This window comes from Salvelinus sp. IW2-2015, linkage group LG8, assembly GCF_002910315.2.
Source record: "Salvelinus sp. IW2-2015 linkage group LG8, ASM291031v2, whole genome shotgun sequence".
NCBI lineage: Eukaryota > Metazoa > Chordata > Actinopteri > Salmoniformes > Salmonidae > Salvelinus > Salvelinus sp. IW2-2015.
In genome coordinates, this window is record NC_036848.1 from 50,290,554 (window position 1) to 50,310,027 (window position 19,474).

The following is a 19,474-nucleotide window of genomic DNA, read 5'->3' on the forward strand; positions in this document are numbered from 1 at the left end:
TCTGACTGCTATTGTGCAGTCTATGGCAATTAGAAACCTGGCACTAAGGGGACACACAGAAACACTGTACTCTCCATCAAATGGAAATATCCTCAAAGAGGTTGAACTGAAGGCACAATTTGATGTAGTCATGAAAGAGCACCTTAACTGTGTCCAAAAACGGACCTTGAGTCACACCACCAGCTACCTTGGCCACCAAATACAGAATGAACTCATTGATTTGTTGAGCAGCAAGGTCAATTCAATAATGGTGAGTGACAACAAGCTGGCAAAATCATTCTAGATTGCACCTCAGATGTCAGCCACACTGAACAGTTGTCAGTTGTGATTAGAATTGTGTCACTGAAGGAGGAGCCCCACATAAAGGAACATTTTATGGGGGTTTTGGAGGCAGAGGAGTCCACGAGCCAACATTTGGCATCCCTGATTCTCAAAAGATTAGAGGAGCTAAACATTCCTTTTGAGGACTGCAGAGGACTATCACGTTTCAGGTAAGACCCAAGTGCAGACTGTGTTTAAGTAACAATGTTAATTACAACATCAGGGGCAGGCAAACGACAGGTCAAGGCAGGCAGGGGTCTGTAATCCAGAGTAGGGGCAAAGGCACCAGACGGCAGGCAGAGTGGTCAGGCAGGCAGAGTCAGGACAGGCAATTGTCAAAACCAGGAGGGTGAGAAAAGAGAGACTGGGGAAAAGCAGGAGCTGAGAAACATAACACTTGTTGACTTGACAAACAAGATGAACTGGCAACAGACAAACAGAGAACACAGGTATAAGTACCCAGGGGATAATGGGGAAGATGGGCGACACCTGGAGTGGGTGGAGACATGCACAAGGACAGGTGAAACAGATCAGGGCGTGACAAGGACAGTCGTATGATAATGGTGCCAACATGAGAGGCAAAAACAAAGGTGTCCAAGCCAGACTCCTGGAATTGAATCCAAGAGCTCTATTTGTGCCATGTGGAGCTCACACATTGAACCTGGTTGTGGCTGATGCTGCTAAAAGTTCTGTCGATGCCACAGGTTACTTTGGCATCTTATACAAACTGTACACCTTGTTCTCAGCCTCCACACAGCGATGGGCCATCCTGAAAAAACATGTGGACATCACTTTGAAGATGTGGACTAAGACAAGGTGGGAGAGTAAAGGTAAGAGTTTCAAGCCACTGAGGTATCCGGCAGTAGCGGTGAGAGAGGCACTGATTGAGGTGAGGGATCAAACCAAAGACCCTGTGATAAAGATTGAGGCCCAGTCCTTGTCAGAGGAGGTGGGATCATACCGCTTCAGCATCTGTACAGTGGTGTGGTATGACATCTTTAGCCAGATCCAACATGTGAGCAAGATGATGCAGTCTCCCAGTATGCATGTGGATGTTGCAGTCAGTCTCAGAAAGACAGAGAGAGGTCTCAGCAACTACAGGTCAACAGTCTTTATGACTGCACAAACATCAGCCAAAGATATTTGCGAGGCTATGAATGTAGAGGCCGTTCTACAACAAAAAAGGCTGAGGCAACATATTGTTGTCCTCTCCATGGCCTACAGATTGTTGTCCTCTCCATGGCCGACATATTGTTGGCCTCTCCATGACCTACAGATTGTTGTCCTCTCCATGACCTACAAATTGTTGACCTGGTCTCTCCATGGCCTACAGATTGTTGTCCTCTCCATGGCCTACGGATTGTTGGCCTCTCCATGACCTACAGATGGTTGGCCTCTCCATGGCCTACAGATTCTTGTCCGCTCCCGGCCACAGATTTCTTGTCCTCTCCACGCTACAGATTTTTGTCCTCTCCATGGCCTACAGATTGTTGTCCCTCTCCATGGCCTACGGTTGTTTGGTCTCTCCATACCTACAGATGGTTGGCCTTCTCCATGGCCTACAGATGGTTGGCCTCTCCATGGCCTACAGATGGTTGGCCTTCCATGACCTACAGATGGTTTGGCCTCTCCATGACCTACAGATGGTTGCCTCTCCATGAGCCTACAGATTCTTTGTCCTCTGCCACGGCCTACAGATTCTTGTCCTCTCACGGCCTACAGATGTGTTGTCCTCTCCATGGCCTACATGATTGTTTCCTCTCCATGAACTCAGATTGTTAGTCCTCTCCATGGGCTACAGTTGTTGTCCTCTCCATGGCCCTACAGATTGTTGTCCTATCCATGACCTACAGATTGTTTTGTCCTCTCCACGGCCTACAGTTGTTGTCCTCTCCAACGCCTACAAGATTGTTGTCCTCTCCCTGACTTACCAGAATTGTTGTCCTCATCCATGGCCTTACATATTGCTGTCCTCCTCCATGGCCTACAGATTGTTGTCCTCTCCATGGCCTACAGATTGTTGTCCTCTCCATGGCCTACAGATGAATCCTTTAATTCATGGCCACTTGCTCAGCTGGACCAGGGGCGCTTTAATTAGGTCAGGTAGAAATGTCCGACAGATCTCAATTCCATAAAAGGAGGAAATCGCCATCGCTCGATCTCGCTGCTTTCTCTTCCTTAACTCCATCTAATCCAGAAGTTCTGTGCGTCCATGAATCCACGTAAATCCACCGAATCTGTTACCTTTCATCTGTTACCTTTCATCTGAACTATCTGTTGCGATTGGGAGAGTGGGCCATCAGTTATTGTTTATAGTCATTACCGCGGAGCGTGGCTTGGAGAGCACGCTTCAAACCTATTGTGTAATGTGAATGGTCAATGATCACGGCTCTACAGATCATCACAGGCCAATTATGCCATCGATATATGGTTAATATGTAATGAAATTACATGTACATATGAAGACAAACTTGAAAGGGTGAAATAAGAAACGTCATTGTTTGCTGAACTGATCAATTCTGATATCAAAGTGATGGGGGTTATAGATTGAATCACTGTTTAATTCTTCTCATGATTATGATAAATAGTTACGAGCCTAAATGACTCAAGGATGTTTCCTATTGACTTCTTAATGAACTGGATTGCTGAATTCCCTAATTATGTTAATAATGAACTGATTGGTATGATTTGATTTTTGTGATTATGAATTTGATTGGATACATGTTGTTCTGTTTCCTTTGTTGTGCAGCACAGACTACTCAGTAAATATATCACATTATGGTTAAAGGAATTCCTGCCATTCCTCTGTCACCTGACACGGGACCACCTGTTCACCTTCACTGCCAGCTACCCACACAGATTCCACTAATCTTTCACACACACAATAATAAACAGAAGCAAAGTGGATTTCCTCAATGAAGTCACAACAATCTGAGAAAAGCGCCATCTGGCGGACTATGGGGCTGGGTCATATTCAGAATGTTTTAGTCCGAAAATGTGGAATTAATAGAGGAGCGAGTTTGAGAACTTGAAGTGCAAGTGACGGTTCTGGCTGCAGTCCATCGTGTGTGTGTGTGGCTACTGTGTATATCCACTTGTCATCAATACATTATCTACTTCTACTAATAGGCCTATACTGTATGTTGCGTAGTCTCACCCTCATTTCCCGAGAGGAAGATAATGCTTACTTTATGCCATTAAATATGAATGAATTATTAAAAAAAGAAATACACCGATGGTAGCCTCACACAATGTACCAGGCTTTTTCAGCTGGTGAATGAGACCACATTGTGTAAAAACTACTGAAAATGACCATGGGTGCTTCTTATTAATACTGTATATCCTTTCTCCTGAAACGTGCACTAGTTCAATAACCTTTCTTCCCATAATCCTTAAAGCATTGGATTAGTGGAGGCATGGGCTAGTGGCCATTTCCACCATTTTACTCAAACCAGTCATTTCCTTTCAAATTTGTAAAGGTTCACACTTTTGGAGAAAGGAGAGAGAATTGGAACATAGGAAATGAAAAGCATGTGTAAGTTCTGTAGAACCTTCTGTAGAACCTACACTCGATCCCTCCGATGTCAACAACTACAGACCAGTATCCCTTCTTTCTTTTCTCTCCAAAACTCTTGAACGTGCCGTCCTTGGCCAGCTCTCCTGCTATCTCTCTCAGAATGACCTTCTTGATCCAAATCAGTCAGGTTTCAAGACTAGTCATTCAACTGAGACTGCTCTTCTCTGTGTCACGGAGGCGCTCCGCACTGCTAAAGCTAACTCTCTCTCCTCTGCTCTCATCCTTCTAGACCTATCGGCTGCCTCGATACTGTGAACCATCAGATCCTCCTCTCCACCTCTCCGAGTTGGGCATCTCGGCGTGGCCCACGCTTGGATTGCATCCTACCTGACAGGTCGCTCCTACCAGGTGGCGTGCGAGAATCTGTCTCCGCACCACGTGCTCTCACACCACTGGTGTCCCCCAGGGCTCTGTTCTAGGCCCTCTCCTATTCTCGCTATACACCAAGTCACTTGGCTCTGTCATATCCTCACATGGCCTCTCCTATCATTGCTATGCAGACGACACACAATTAATCTTCTCCTTTCCCCCTTCTGATAACCAGGTGGCGAATCGCATCTCTGCATGTCTGGCAGACATATCAGTGTGGAATGACGGATCACCACCTCAAGCTGAACCTCGGCAAGACGGAGCTGCTCTTCCTCCCGGGAAGGACTGCCCGTTCCATGATCTCGCCATCATGGTTGACAACTCCATTGTGTCCTCCTCCCAGAGTGCTAAGAACCTTGGCGTGTATCCTGGACAACACCCTGTCGTTCTCAACTAACATCAAGGCGGTGACCCGTTCCTGTAGGTTCATGCTCTACAACATTCGCAGAGTACGACCCTGCCTCACACAGGAAGCGGCGCAGGTCCTAATCCAGGCACTTGTCATCTCCCGTCTGGATTACTGCAACTCGCTGTTGGCTGGGCTCCCTGCCTGTGCCATTAAACCCCTACAACTCATCCAGAACGCCGCAGCCCGTCTGGTGTTCAACCTTCCCAAGTTCTCTCACGTCCACCCGCTCCTCCGCTCTCTCCACTGGCTTCCAGTTGAAGCTCGCATCCGCTACAAGACCATGGTGCTTGCCTACGGAGCTGTGAGGGGAACGGCACCTCCGTACCTTCAGGCTCTGATCAGGCCCTACACCCAAACAAGGGCACTGCGTTCATCCACCTCTGGCCTGCTCGCTCCCTACCTCTGAGGAAGTACAGTTCCCGCTCAGCCCAGTCAAAACTGTTCGCTGCTCTGGCACCCCAATGGTGGAACAAACTCCCTCAGACGCCAGGTCAGCGGAGTCAATCACCGCCTTCCGGAGACACCTGAAACCCCACCCTCTTAAGGAATACTAGGATAGGATAAAGTAATCCTTCGAACCCCCCCCCCTAAAAGAGTTAGATGCACTATTGTAAATGGTTTCCCCCCACTTGGGGGGGGATAATTTCCAATTAAGGTGAATGCACCAATTTGTAAGTCGCTCTGGATAAGAGCGTCTGCTAAATGACTTAAATGTAAATGTAAGTTTTCTGGAACGTGAGCAGTATAATTACGTACTCTGCAATGTAGATTTACCATGTAAATAGAGGTCCTGCCATCTCGGTGAAAAAAGTAACACTTCCTATTTTTTTACATTGCATTTTTCCTCAAACGGTGGGTAAACTGCGTTGACTTGCATTTACCCTCTACTATACCACTGGTTCCTACACTAAACGTGTACTAACGCCCTGGACCAGAGCTACTCTTCAATCAATGCAGCTCAATTTACTCTGCTCTGCCAGTCTTCCGTGATTCACCAGGAAGTCAGTCAATGATTGCACTGTTTAGGGAAGTGAAGAGCTATCAGACAAAGGGAAGGGTGAGGAAGAAAGAGAAACCTTATTTACAGTTTCCTTCTGGGAGCAACACAGCCATTCAATACTCTTGCTTCTGTAGGCTAATCTGTTTCCCCGATAATTTATCACTTGGACATACTGTATTGTGTATACAGCATATTACGATGCTATAGTACTCCTAAATTTGTACTCCTAAGTTGGATAAGTTATCATAAAAACATTCCTATCTTAACACATATTTCAGATGTAGCCTGGTTGTAACTGGCTGCAGGGAAGTCAGGCGCAAGAGAGCAGAAATGGGTAGAAAACTGAGCCCTTTATTGAGGCTTTATTAAAACTAAATACACACGGGTTACAATAACCAGGCGCAAACCAGCCTGGAGTACACATACATTTACACATAACAATTCCACACACAGACATGAGGGGAAACAGAGGGTTATATGCAAGACGAGTAATGAAGGAATGCAAACCAGATGTGCGGGAAAACAAGACAAAACAAATGGAAAATGAAAGGTGGATCGGCGATGGCTAGAAGACCGGTGACGTCGACCGCCGAACCCCGCCCGAACAAGGAGAGGGACCGACCTCGGCGGAAGTAGTGATACTGGTCCCAGATCTGTTGGTGCTGTAAACCCACTGGGCAGAGACGTCAATTCAACATCTATTCCACATTGGTTAATTTAATTAAAATGACGAAGAAACAAAGTTGTTTCAACCACTGGGTGCCCAGTGGGTAGCTAACTCCTATGGTTGTTGCCATGCAATGACATGCAGGCTCTTTGGGTCAGTGAACATGTACTGTAATGATGTTCAAAGAATAATGGAATGATCTCATTATTGTGGAATGCTATTGATATACTATCGTGAGTTGAAACACAAATAAGTTAAGCCCACTGACTAAAGATTGACCAGCCATTCTGGCATTTGCCCGAACTGCCATATGGCCAGTCCATCCCTGGGCACAACACAGTAACTTTTCTAAAATGATCCGCCGCCATTGTTGCAACCCCTATTACCAGTCTGTTCAACCTCTTTCGTATCATCCAAGATCCCTAAAGATTGGAAAGCTGCCGCGGTCATCTCCCTCTTCAGAGGGTGGCACGGTAGACCCAAACTGTTACAGACCTATATCTGCCCTGACTTTCTAAAGTCTTCAAAAGCCAAGTTAATAAACAGATCACTGACCATTTCGAATCCCACCGTACCTTCCCAGCTGTGCAATCCGGTTTCCGAGCTGGTCACGGGTGCACCTCAGCCACGCTCAAGGTATTAAACGATATCATAACCGCCATAGATAAAAGACAGTCGTCTTCATCGACCTGGCAAAGGCTTTCGACTCTGTCAATCACCGTATTCTTATCGGCAGACTCAACCGCCTTCGTTTCTCTAATGACTGCCACGCCTGGTTCACTAACTACTTCTCAGATAGAGTTCAGTGTGTCAAATCGGAGGGCCTGTTGTCCGGACCTCTGGCAGTCTCTATGGGGGTGCCACAGGGTTCAATTCTCGGGCTGACTCTTTTCTCTGTATATATCAACGATGTCGCTCTTGCTGCGGGTGATTCTCTGATCCACCTCTACGCAGACGACACCATTCTGTATACATCTGGCTCTTCTTCGAACACTGTGTTAACAAACCTCCAAACGAGCTTCAATGCCATACAACACTCCTTCCATGGCCTCCAACTGCTCTTAAGTGCTAGTAAAACTAAATGCATGCTRTTCAACCGATCGCTGCCCGCACCTGCCCGCCCGACTAGCATCACTATTCTGGACGGTTCTGACTTGTGGACAACTACAAATACCTAGGTGTCTGGCTAGACTGTAAACTCTCCTTCCAGACTCACATTAAACATCTCCAATACAAAATTTAATCTAGAATCGGCTTCCTATTTCGCAACAAAGCCTCCTTCACTCACGCCGCCAATCATACCCTCGTAAAACTGACTAGCCTACCGATCTTTGACTTCGGCGATGTCAATTACAAAATAGCCTCCAACCCTCTACTCAGCAAATTGGATGCAGTATATCACAGTGCCATCCGTCTTGTCACCAAAGCCCCATACACCACCCACCACTGCGACCTGTATGCTCTCGTTGGCTGGCCCTCGCTACATATTTGTCGCCAGACCCACTGGCTCCAGGTCATCTATAACTCTTTGCTAGGTAAAGCTCCACCTTATCTCAGCTCACTGGTCACGATAACAACACCCACAGCACGCGCTCCAGCAGGTACATTGCACTGGTCATCCCCAAAGCCAACACCTGCTTTGGCCGCCTTTCCTTCCAGTTCTCTGCTGCCAATGACTGGAAGGAATTGCAAAAATTGCTGAAATTGGAGACTTCTATCTCCCTCACTAATTTTAAACATCAGCTAACCGATTGCTGCAGCTGTACACAGCCCATCTGTAAATAGCCCATCCAATCTACCTACCTCATCCCCATATTGTGTTTTATTTACTTTTTGCTCTTTTGCACACCAGTATTTCTACTTGCACATCTATCGCTCCAGTGTTCCTTTGCTAAATTGTAATTACTTCGCTACTATGGCCTATTTATTGCCTAACCTCCTCACGCCATTTGCACACCCTGTATATATACTTTTTTCTATTGTGTTATTGACTGTATGTTTGTTTATTCCATGTGTAACTCTGTTGTGTCGCTTTGCTTTATCTTGACCACGTTGCAGTTGTAAATGAGAACTTGTTCTCAACTGGCCTACCTGGTTAAATAAAAAAACTGTGCGCTCAAAAGATGGTACCAAAATTGCAGTTTATGATTGATTATTCAAATTATAGCCTCCAGCTTTTGTAAATTTTTCCTTCCAACTTCCTTCTCATGAAATGTAATCCCATTAGTTTACATGTGAAAGATGGTTAGTCCAAGGCTTATGAGATCTCCCTGGCTGTTGGCTTTTTAAATTGGATAAAAATTGCACAACTACACAACCCCAGTGTGTTGTAACGTGGTTATGTCTAATGAAAAATACAATTTTTGGTCCAGTAACAACATTTACCTCACAACTACCAGAAACTCTTGAACTTGAGTGGGCTTGTAGGAATCTGGGCTAATTATGAGCAGGGAACAATATGTAAATCAAATGTTATTGGTCACGTACACATATTTTGCAGATGTTATCGCGGGTGTAGTGAAATGCTTATGGTCCTAGCTCCAACAATGCAGTAATACCTAACAATACACGCAAATCCTAAAAATAAAAATAAAGGAATTAAGAAATACAGAAATATTAGAGTGAGCAATGTCAGAGTCTGGAATACAGTATATACACTACCGTTCAAAAGTTTGGAGTCACTTAGAAATGTCCTTGTTTTAAAGAATAGAAAAAAACAATTGTCCATTGAAATAACATCAAATTGATCAGAAATACAGTGTAGATATTGTTTAATGTTGTAAATGATTATTGTAGCTGGAAACGGCTTTTTATTTTTATGGAATATCTACATAGGTGTACAGAGGCCCATTATCAGTTGTGCCTCGGGGCCTCCCACTACTCTTTCTATTCTGGTTAGAGCCAGTTTGCGCTGTCCTGTGAAGGGAGTTGTACACAGTGTTGTACGAGATGTTCAGTTTCTTGGCAATTTCTTGCATGGAATAGCCTTCATTTCTCAGAACAAGAATAGACTGACGAGTTTCAGAAGAAAGTTCTTTGTTTTTGGCCATTTTGAGCCTGTAATCGAACCCACAAATGCTGATGCTCCAGATACTAGTCTAAAGGAGGCTAGTTTTCAGCTGTGCTAACATAATTGCAAAATAATTTTCTAATGATCAATTAGCCTTTTAAAATGATAAACTTGGATTAGCTAAGACAACGTGGCATTGGAACACAGGAGTGATGGTTGCTGATAATGGGCCTCTGTACGCCTATGTAGATATTCCATTAAAAAATCTGCCGTTTCCAGCTACAATAGTCATTTACAACACTAACAATGTCTACACTGTATTTCGGATCAATTTGATGTTATTTTAATGGACAAAAATGTGCTATTCTTTCAAAAACAAGGACATGTCCAAGTGACCCCAAACTTTTGAACGGTAGTGTACGTACAGTATATGATGTGTATGGACAGTATATGAATAGAAGAGGTGTGTACAGCAGTAGTAATATATGAAGGTGTGTATAGACATTATGGACAGTATATGAATAGAGGATGGTGTGTACAGCAGTAGCTATATATGATGAGCCTTGATTAGAATACAGTATATACATATGAAGTGAGTATAACAGTATGTAAACATTATTAAAGTGACTAGCGTTCAATGACTATGTACAGTACATAGGACAGCAATCTCTAAGGTGCAGGGTAGAGTACTGGGTGGTAGCCGGCAAATAACAGTGACTAAAGTTAAAGGCAAGGTACTGGGCAGAGGCCGGCTAGTGGTGACTATTTAACCTTCTGATGGCCTGGAGATAGAGACTGAAAAACAGGTTCTCTGTCCCAGCTTTGATGCACCTGTACTGTCTCCGCCTTCTAGATGGTAGCGGGGTTAACAGACCAGGGCTCGGGTGGCTGAGGTCCTTGATGATCTTCTTGGCCTTCCTGTGACACTGGGTGCTGTAGATGTCCTCGAGGGCAGGCAATGTGCCCCCGGTAATGTGTTGGGCTGACCGCACCACACTCTGGAGAGCAGTGCAGTTGCCGTTCCAAGCGGTAGTCAGTGATGTGCACACTGAGGAACTTGAAGCTTTTCACCCTCTCAACCGCGGCCCCGTCAAAGTGTATATGAGGGTGTGCTCCCTCTGCAGTCTCCCTAAGTCCACGATCAGCCCCTTCGGTTTGTTTTATGTCGCGGGAGTTTATTTTCAATGGCACTACTCCACCATGGCCCTCACCTTCTCCCTATAGGCTGTCTTGTTTTTGGTAATCAGGCCTACCACTGTTGTGTCGTCTGCAAACTAGATGTATGTTATGAAGACAGTAATACCACATATGTTAACAGCATATGTAACGGCTTTCTTCCTGGGGTGAAGGAGAGGACCAAAACACAGCGCGGCTAGTGTTCAACATGATTTAATAAAGAATACGTGAACACTACAAACAACAAAACAAGAAATGTGAAAACCGAAACAGTCCTATCTGGTGCAGAACACAAAGACAGAAGACAACCACCCACAATCCCCAACACAAAACAAGCCACCTATATATGATTCTCAATCAGGGACAACGATTGACAGCTGCCTCTGATTGAGAACCATATTAGGCTGAACACAGAAACAGACAAACTAGACACACAACATAGAATTCCCACCCAGCTCACGTCCTGACCAACACTAAACAAGCAAAACACATAAGAACTCTGGTCAGGACGTTACAGCATAACTGGAGAAAATTGTTATTTTGTTTTCTGTGTATTCAACCATCTACAATTTAGCCTCTTTTCAGCAGGTATTCTGTTATATTGTTCTTCTAGAATTCTGTTATAGTCTTATAGAACTAGTTGGTTCTATTGTATTCATGCAATGTGTGTTCTTCTCTAAAAGTCTGAGCATTTAAGGTTGGGACCTGCAAAAAAGTTTATTGTCCAATGTCCAGGAATGTCCAAAATAAATTTGTTCTTCTTTATCTCAACCCCATGGAAAATACATACATACCCACACAGGTTGGAGAAGTTGAAGCAGAAGGTCTACCATATTATGACGCACTTAAAGCTGGTTAGTTGTAAAGTGCCTTGCTCAAGGGCAGATTGAACCTGAGCTTCTGATGTCAACCAGCAACAGGAAGTCAAATGCTTAGTATACAACCTTGGATTGACTTCTACTTACTTCTAGCCCTGCTAGGAATCTCAAATTCCCAATACCGGGGCCTTGAAATAACAGCACACCACAGAACATAGTCTATTTTGGGCCACTGCACTAACTGGCACAGAATCAAGACATAGAGAGTTGAAAAAAGGTAATGTTCAGACAAGGACTAGTAGTGGTCAGTAGGGGTTTCAAAACATATTTGTGACCGTTGTAGCCTAAAATCGTGTAATCTTGCCACAATAACATATTTACAAGCATTTACATTCATTGGTGTTTATGTCTTGAAAATAAAAAAGTAGAGGGTTATTTAGTACAGATCCAAAACAATAATGAACATGAAATATCATTAACAGAGACTACAATATTATATGTTGCAAACATTTGAGTTGAGTTGAGTAGGCCTGGCCTGACCTAGTTACTCAACTCTGCTCAAAAGTTGGCAATATTTTGACTTGCTACCAAACTTTGGTGTTACCAATGTGGGAATCTTATGAATTTCTTTCTCTGACAAAATTATGTTTGATCAAAAGTTTTGAAGATCTTCAGTTTGTTGGCTTGCTTTCTCTGTAGGAGTATGCTGCCAGACTAGCTAGCCACTAGCCAGCCAAGTAGCTAACTCTAACTATTGTTAGCAAAACATTGCTACTCTTTTCATCAACTCCAATAGAAAATACAACATATCTCCCCCTGTGGTGAAGAATGCATGTTGCTTTGTATCCCCAGGAGTCACGTGCCGAACAAGCCAGCAGCAACATTTCTGCAGTAGCACCGGCATCTCCACTGTTCATTTTCTTTGCCTTGACGAACTTGTTGTGAACCCTACAAGTGGTTGGGTCGGACCCCATTGCTGCGTTGTGCAGACCTCATTACCCTCTGGAGAGCCTTACGGTTGTGGGCGTAGCAGTTGCCGTACCAGGCGGTGATACAGCCCGACAGGATGCTCTCGATTGTGCATCTGTAGAAGTTTGTGAGTGCTTTTGGTGACAAGCCAAATTTCTTCAGCCTCCTGAGGTTGAAGAGGCGCTGCTGCGCCTTCTTCACAACGCTGTGTGTGTGGGTGGACCAATTTAGTTTGTCCGTGATGTGTACGCCAAGGAACTTAAAACTTACTACCCTCTCCACTACTGTCCCGTCGATGTGGATAAGGGGGTGCTCCCTCTACTGTTTCCTGAAGTCCACAATAATCTCCTTTGTTTTGTTGACGTTGAGTGTGAGGTTATTTTCCTGACAACACACTCCGAGGGCCCTCACCTCCCTGTAGGCCGTCTCGTCGTTGTTGGTAATCAAGCCTACCACTGTAGTGTCATCTGCAAACTTGATGATTGAGTTGGAGGCGTGCATGGCCACGCAGTCGTGGGTGAACAGGGAGTACAGGAGAGGGCTCAGAACGCACCCTTGTGGGGCCCCAGTGTTGAGGATCAGCGGGGTGGAGATGTTGTTACCTACCCTRACCACCTGGYGGCGGCCCGTCAGGAAGTCCAGMACCCAGTTGCACAGGGCGGGGTCGAGACCCAGGGTCTCGAGCTTGATGACGAGTTTYGAGGGTACTATGGTGTTAAATGCTGAGCTGTAGTCGATGAACAGCATTCTCACATAGGTATTCCTCTTGTCCAGATGGGTCAGGGCAGTGTGCAGTGTGGTTGCGATTGCGTCGTCTGTGGACCTATTGGGGCGGTAAGCAAATTGGAGTGGGTCTAGGGTGTCAGGTAGGGTGGAGGTGATATGGTCCTTGACTAGTCCCTCAAAGCACTTCATGATGACGGAAGTGAGTGCTACGGGGCGGTAGTCGTTTAGCTCAGTTACCTTAGCTTTCTTGGGAACAGGAACAATGGTGGCCCTCTTGAAGCATGTGGGAACAGCAGACRGGGATAAGGATTGATTGAATATGTCCGTAAACACACCAGCCAGCTGGTCTGCGCATGCTCTGAAGACACGGCTGGGGATGCCGTCTGGGGCTGCAGCCCTGCGAGGGTTAACACGTTTAAATGTTTTACTCATGTCGGCTGCAGTGAAGGAGAGCCCGCAGGTTTTGGTAGCGGGCCGTGTCAGTGGCACTGTATTGTCCTCAAAGCGAGCAAAGAAGTTATTTAGTCTGTCTGGGAGCAAGACATCCTGGTCCGCGACGGGGCTGGTTTTCCTTTTGTAATCCGTGATTGACTGTAGACCCTGCCACATACCTCTTGTGTCTGAGCTGTTGAATTGCAACTCTACTTTACTCTATACTGACGCTTAGCTTGTTTGATTGCCTTGCGGAGGGAATAACTACACTGTATTCGGTCATGTTTCCGGTCACCTTTCACTGGTTAAAAGCAGTGGTTCGCTCTTTCAGTTTCGTGCGAATGCTGCCATCAATCCACGGTTTCTGGTTTGGGAATGTTTTAATAGTTGCTGTGGGTACGACATCACCGATGCACTTTCTAATGAACTCGCTCACCGAATCAGCGTATTCGTCAATGTTGTTGTTGGACGCAATGCGGAACATATCCCAATCTACGTGATCGAAGCAGTCTTGAAGCGTGGAATCAGATTGGTCGGACCAGCGTTGAACAGACCTGAGCGTGGGAGCTTCTTGTTTTAGTTTCTGTCTGTAGGCTGGAAGCAACAAAAATGGAGTCGTGGTCAGCTTTTCCGAAAGAAGGGTGGGGGAGGGCCTTATATGTGTGACAAATCACCGACGAAGGGGCAGACTTAGGCTCAGAACTTCACCTTGCCTCCAGAAAAAATTCCGTGTGCCCGAACAGCAGAAAAACCGCTAAATGAAATCCAAAACTAACAAAAACTTAACAAAATGACATCATAATATATGCAAACTCCACCGAACTGTTTCGGTTGGGAAGCATGCGGACGCCTTAAACATCCCTTTTTTCCTGAGTTTATTCCCTACATAGCGGCTATGGGCCCTGGTCAAAAGTAGTGTGCTATACAGGGAATAGGGTGCCATTTGGGATGTAGACATTGTTTCACAAACTGGTTCCTCTTGTTACTGTGAGAAATTATGAACTGTTGGACACCTGATGGCGTATAGGCAAACTGTTTGAAATTATGAACAGAGAAGAATATGCAAGATATAGCCTGAAGAGAATAGATTCAAGTTTATCTACCTTTTTCAAAGACATTGTGCTAAACGTCCTCTCACTGTCAACTGCGTTTATTTTCAGCAAACTTAACATGTCTAAATATTTGTATGAACATATCAAGATTCAACAACTGAGACAAACTGTACAAGTTCCACAGACATGTGACTAACAGAAATTGAATAATGTGTCCCTGAACAAAGGGAGGGTCAAAATCAAAAGTAACAGTCGGTATCTGGTGTGGCCACCAGCTGCACTAAGTACTGCAGTGCATTTCCTCCTCATGGACTGCACCAGATTTGCCTGTTCTTACTGTGAGATGTTACCCCACTCTTCCACCAAGGCACCTGCAAGTTCCCAGACATTTCTGGGGGGAAAAGGCCCTAGCCCTCACCCTCCGATCCAACAGGTCCCAGACGTGCTTAATGGGATTGAGATCCGAGCTCGTCGCTGACCATGGCAGAACACTGACATTCCTGTCTTGCAGGAAATCAGGCACAGAACGAGCAGTATGGCTGGTGGCATTGTCATGTTGGAGGGTCATGTCAGGATGAACCTGCAGGAAGTGTACCACATGAGGGAGGAGGGTGTATTCCCTGTAGTGCACAGAGTTGAGATTTCCTGCAAGGACAACAAGCAGAGTCCGATGATGCTGTGACACATGGCCCCAGACCATGATGGACCCTCCTCCTCCAAATCGATCCTGCTCCAGAGTGCAGGTCTCGGTGTAACACTCATTCCTTCATCGATAAACGTGAATCCGACCATCCCCCCTAGTGAGACAAAACCGCGACTCGTCAGTGAAGAGCACTTTTTGCCAGTCCTGTCTGGTCCAGCAACGGTGGGTTTGTGCCCATAGGCGACGTTGTTGCCGGTGATGTCTGGTGAGGAACTGCCTTACAACAGTCCTACAAGCTCTCAGTCCAGCCTCTCACGGACAGTATTGAGCACCGATGGAGGGATTGTGCGTTCCTGGTGTAACTCGGGCAGTTGTTGTTGCCATCCTGTACCTGTCCCACAGGTGTGATGTTCGGATGTACTGATCCTGTGCAGGTGTTGTTACACGTGGTCTGCCACTGTGGATGATCAGCTGTCTGTCCTGTCTCTTTGTAGCGCTGTCTTAGGCGTCTCACAGTACAGACATTGCAATTTATTGCCCTGGTCACAGCTGCAGTCCTCATGCCTCAGTGCAGTATGCCTAAGGCACTGTTATGTACACCTCTAGGAAGAGTGAGCGCAACACCCCGCTACAACTCAACTCCCCAATGGAGTGAAAGATGTATGGGACTAAGTGCGAGTAAGGATGACTTAAGCAGAGAATTTACCGTTTACTGGGAATTTATTTATTCCTTCACACGGTAAATTTGGGGAAAAGGGCTGGACAGAACCAAAGCAAAGAAAGTAAATGTCAAAGCCCCCTCTCCTGCCTTACCTGCTTACCCACGACTTACCTAATTTAGCACCACCTGGTGCGCTAACCAAAATACAGGGGATGGTCGCCCAGGTCTTACCTAGTGTGCATATACATAGTACATACTACGGGTATATGTATGCCCGCAGGCCTCTTGCCTAAGTACTCCTTAGGTGCCTTCCCCTTCCCACCTGGGAAAAAATGAAACAGAATAATACAAACTACTTCACAACAAAAACCTGAGAAAAAAACCTCAGGACATTAAAGAAGCTCTCTCTGAGCAACAAACTAACACAGAACATAACAATCAGCTCTCTCAGCAACAACTAACATAGTACATACCAAATCTCTTTCTGCGAAAAAACCAACATATGATCTAACCCTCAGCTCTCTTAACCACAACCAACACAGGACACACTAATCATCTCCCCTCTGAGCAACAGAACACTGGCTTAAATAGCTGGAGAAGGAGTCTGTAATGGGATACAGCTGTATCCTGACGAGGGGGCGTGGTCAGCTCTCCAATTAGCAATGGGGCCAATCAGCTGCTTGGGGGAATTTCAGGTAGCCATCCTGAAACACACAAATACAAACAAAACCACAACACAGAAACTGGGGTACGTAACAGGCACGTTCACACAGATGAGCAGGGACCCTGGGCATCTTTCTTTTGGTGTTTTTCAGAGTCAGTAGAAAGGCCTCTTTAGTGTCCTAAGTTTTCATAACTGTGACCTTAATTGCCTACCGTCTGTAAGCTGTTAGTGTTTTAACGACCGTTCCACAGGTGCATGTTCATTAATTGTTTATGGTTCATTGAACAAGGATGGGAAATGGTGTTTAAACCCTTTACAATGAAGATCTGTGAAGTTATTTGGATTTTTACGAATGATCTTTGAAAGACAGGGTCCTGAAAAAGGGACGTATCTTTTTTTGCTGAGTTTATATAGAAAAGGAAAACCCGTACTCACTGAAACTCAACTTTCCGTTTGATTATGAAATATTGAGTCTAGCAAGCCAATTGTTGCTTTATAGAACTAAAAAGGGTTCAAAAGCTTGCTTTTTATGACCCTAAAAGGCACCCTTATTTTTAATAGTGTACTGTATTCGTAGGAGTGATTAGTGACTAGGAGTGATTCATTTCCCTGCCTGCCTGTACACAGCTACAGTAGACTCTGTTGATGGTCTATTAATTTTGCGTGAGAGAGTGTTAACATGAATCTAATCATATATTAAATCAAGTAACCAACTGGCCAGCACACGCAAGATTTGGTTCTGGGATCTGATATGATCACACACATGCACACACACCAGAGTGGAGCGTTGCAGTCAGGGAGGTGTTCTCTGTCAGCACACTGCATCTGATGCCAGTCTAGCAGTTCTGTAAAGACCTTGCCAGCTTGCCTTGAAAGAGAAAGGTGTGTATGTGGAGTGGATAGTGGGAGAAAAGAGAGATAGTGGTGGAAAGGGGGAAGAGAGAGAGGTGCTGGGGGACAGAGATGTCATGCCCATTGGGGGCACGTACCCCTTCAGATTTAATAATAATACTAGCCACCTAGCAATTTTATGAAGTTGGCTTTAGCTAGCCCAGATATGTTCCTTATCTGAAATCTGAAAACAAGCCTCCCTATATTTTATCAGCATATCGAATGCGCGACAGCGGCTGGAAAAATCTGTATCACAAATCTGTATCAAATCATTCCGGATAGCGTCGAACAACAACATTGATGAATACACTGATTCGGTGAGAGAGTTTATTAGCAAGTGCATCGGTGATGTTGTACCCACGGCGACAATTAAAACCTTCCCCAACCAGAAACAGTGGATTGATGGCAGCATTCGCGCAAAACTGAAAGCGCGAACCACTGCTTTTTAATCAGGTCAAGGCGACCAGAAACATGACAGAATACAAACAGTGTAGCTATTCCCTCCGCAAGGCAATCAAACAAGCTAAGCGTCAGTATAGAGACAAAGTAGAGTCGCAATTCAACAGCTCAGACACGAGAGGTATGTGGCAGGGTCTACAGTCAATCACGGACTACAAAAAGAAAACCAGCCCTGTCGCGAACCCCGATGTCTAGCTCCCAGAGAAACTAAACCGCATCTTTGCTCGCTTTGAGGACCATACAGTGCCACCGACACGGCCCGCTACCAAAACACGCGGGCTCTCCTTCACCGCAGCCAACGTGAGTAAAACATTTAAACGTGTTAACCCTCGCAAGGCTGCCGGCCCAGACGGCATCCCTAGCCGCGTCCTCAGAGCATGCGCAGACCAGCTGGCTGGTGTGTTTACGTACATATTCAATCAATCCCTATCCCAGTCTGCTGTTCCCACATGCTTCAAGAGGGCCACCATTGTTCATGTTCCCAAGACAGCTAAGGTAACTGAGCTAAACGACTATCGCCCCGTAGCACTCACTTCCGTCATCCTGAAGTGCTTTGAGAGACTAGTCAAGGATCATATCACCTCCACCCTACCTGACACCCTAGACCCACTCCAATTTGCTTACCGCCCCAATAGGTCCACAGACGACGCAATCGCAATCACACTGCCCGGACCCATCTGGACAAGAGGAATACCCATTGGGGGCGGTCAGCAAATTGTGTAAGAATGCTGTTCATCAACTACAGCTCAGCATTTAACACCATAGTACCCTCCAAACTCGTCATTAAGCTCGACTCGACCCCGCCCTGTGCAACTGGGTCCTGGACTTTGACGGGACACCCCCAGGTGGTGAGGGTAGGAAACAACATCTCCACCCCGCTGATCCTCAACACTGGGGCCCCACAAGCGTGTGTTCTCACCCCTCTCCTGTACTCCCTGTTCACCCATGACTGCGTGGCCATGCATGCCTCCAACTCAATCATCAAGTTTGCAGACGACACTACAGTGGTAGGCTTGATTACCAACAACGACGAGACGGCCTACAGGGAGGAGGTAAGGGCCCTCGGAGTGTGGTGTCAGGAAAATAACCTCACACTCAACGTCAACAAAACAAAGGAGATGATCGTGGACTTCAGGAAACAGCAGAGGGAGCACCCCCCGATCCACATCGACAGGACACTAGTGGAGAAGGTGGAAAGTTTTAAGTTCCTCGGCGTACACATCACAGACAAACTGAAATGGTCCACCCACACAGGCAGCGGTGTGAAGAAGGCGCAACAGCGCCTCTTCAACCTCAGGAGGCTTAAGAAATTTGGCTTGTCACCAAAAACACTCACAAACTTTTACAGATGCACAATCGAGAGCATCCTGTCGGGCTGTATCACCGCCTGGTACGGCAACTGCTCCGCCCACAACCGTAAGGCTCTCCAGAGGGTAGTGAGGTCTGCACAACGCATCACTGGGGTCCTACCTGCTCTCCATGACACCTACACCACCCGATGTCACAGGAAGGCCAAAAAGATCACCAAGGACAACAACCACTCGAGCCACTGCCTGTTCACCCCGCTATCATCCAGAAGGCGAGGTCAGTACAGGTGCATCAAAGCTGGGACCGAGAGACTGAAAAACAG

General features: G+C 45.9%; 1 pseudogene; it reads left to right on the forward strand.

Moving 5' to 3' along the window:
* The first annotated feature begins 892 nt into the window (after positions 1-892).
* On the forward strand, positions 893-5,230 carry LOC139028183 (uncharacterized; annotated as a pseudogene).
* Positions 5,231-19,474: the final 14,244 nt, after the last annotated feature.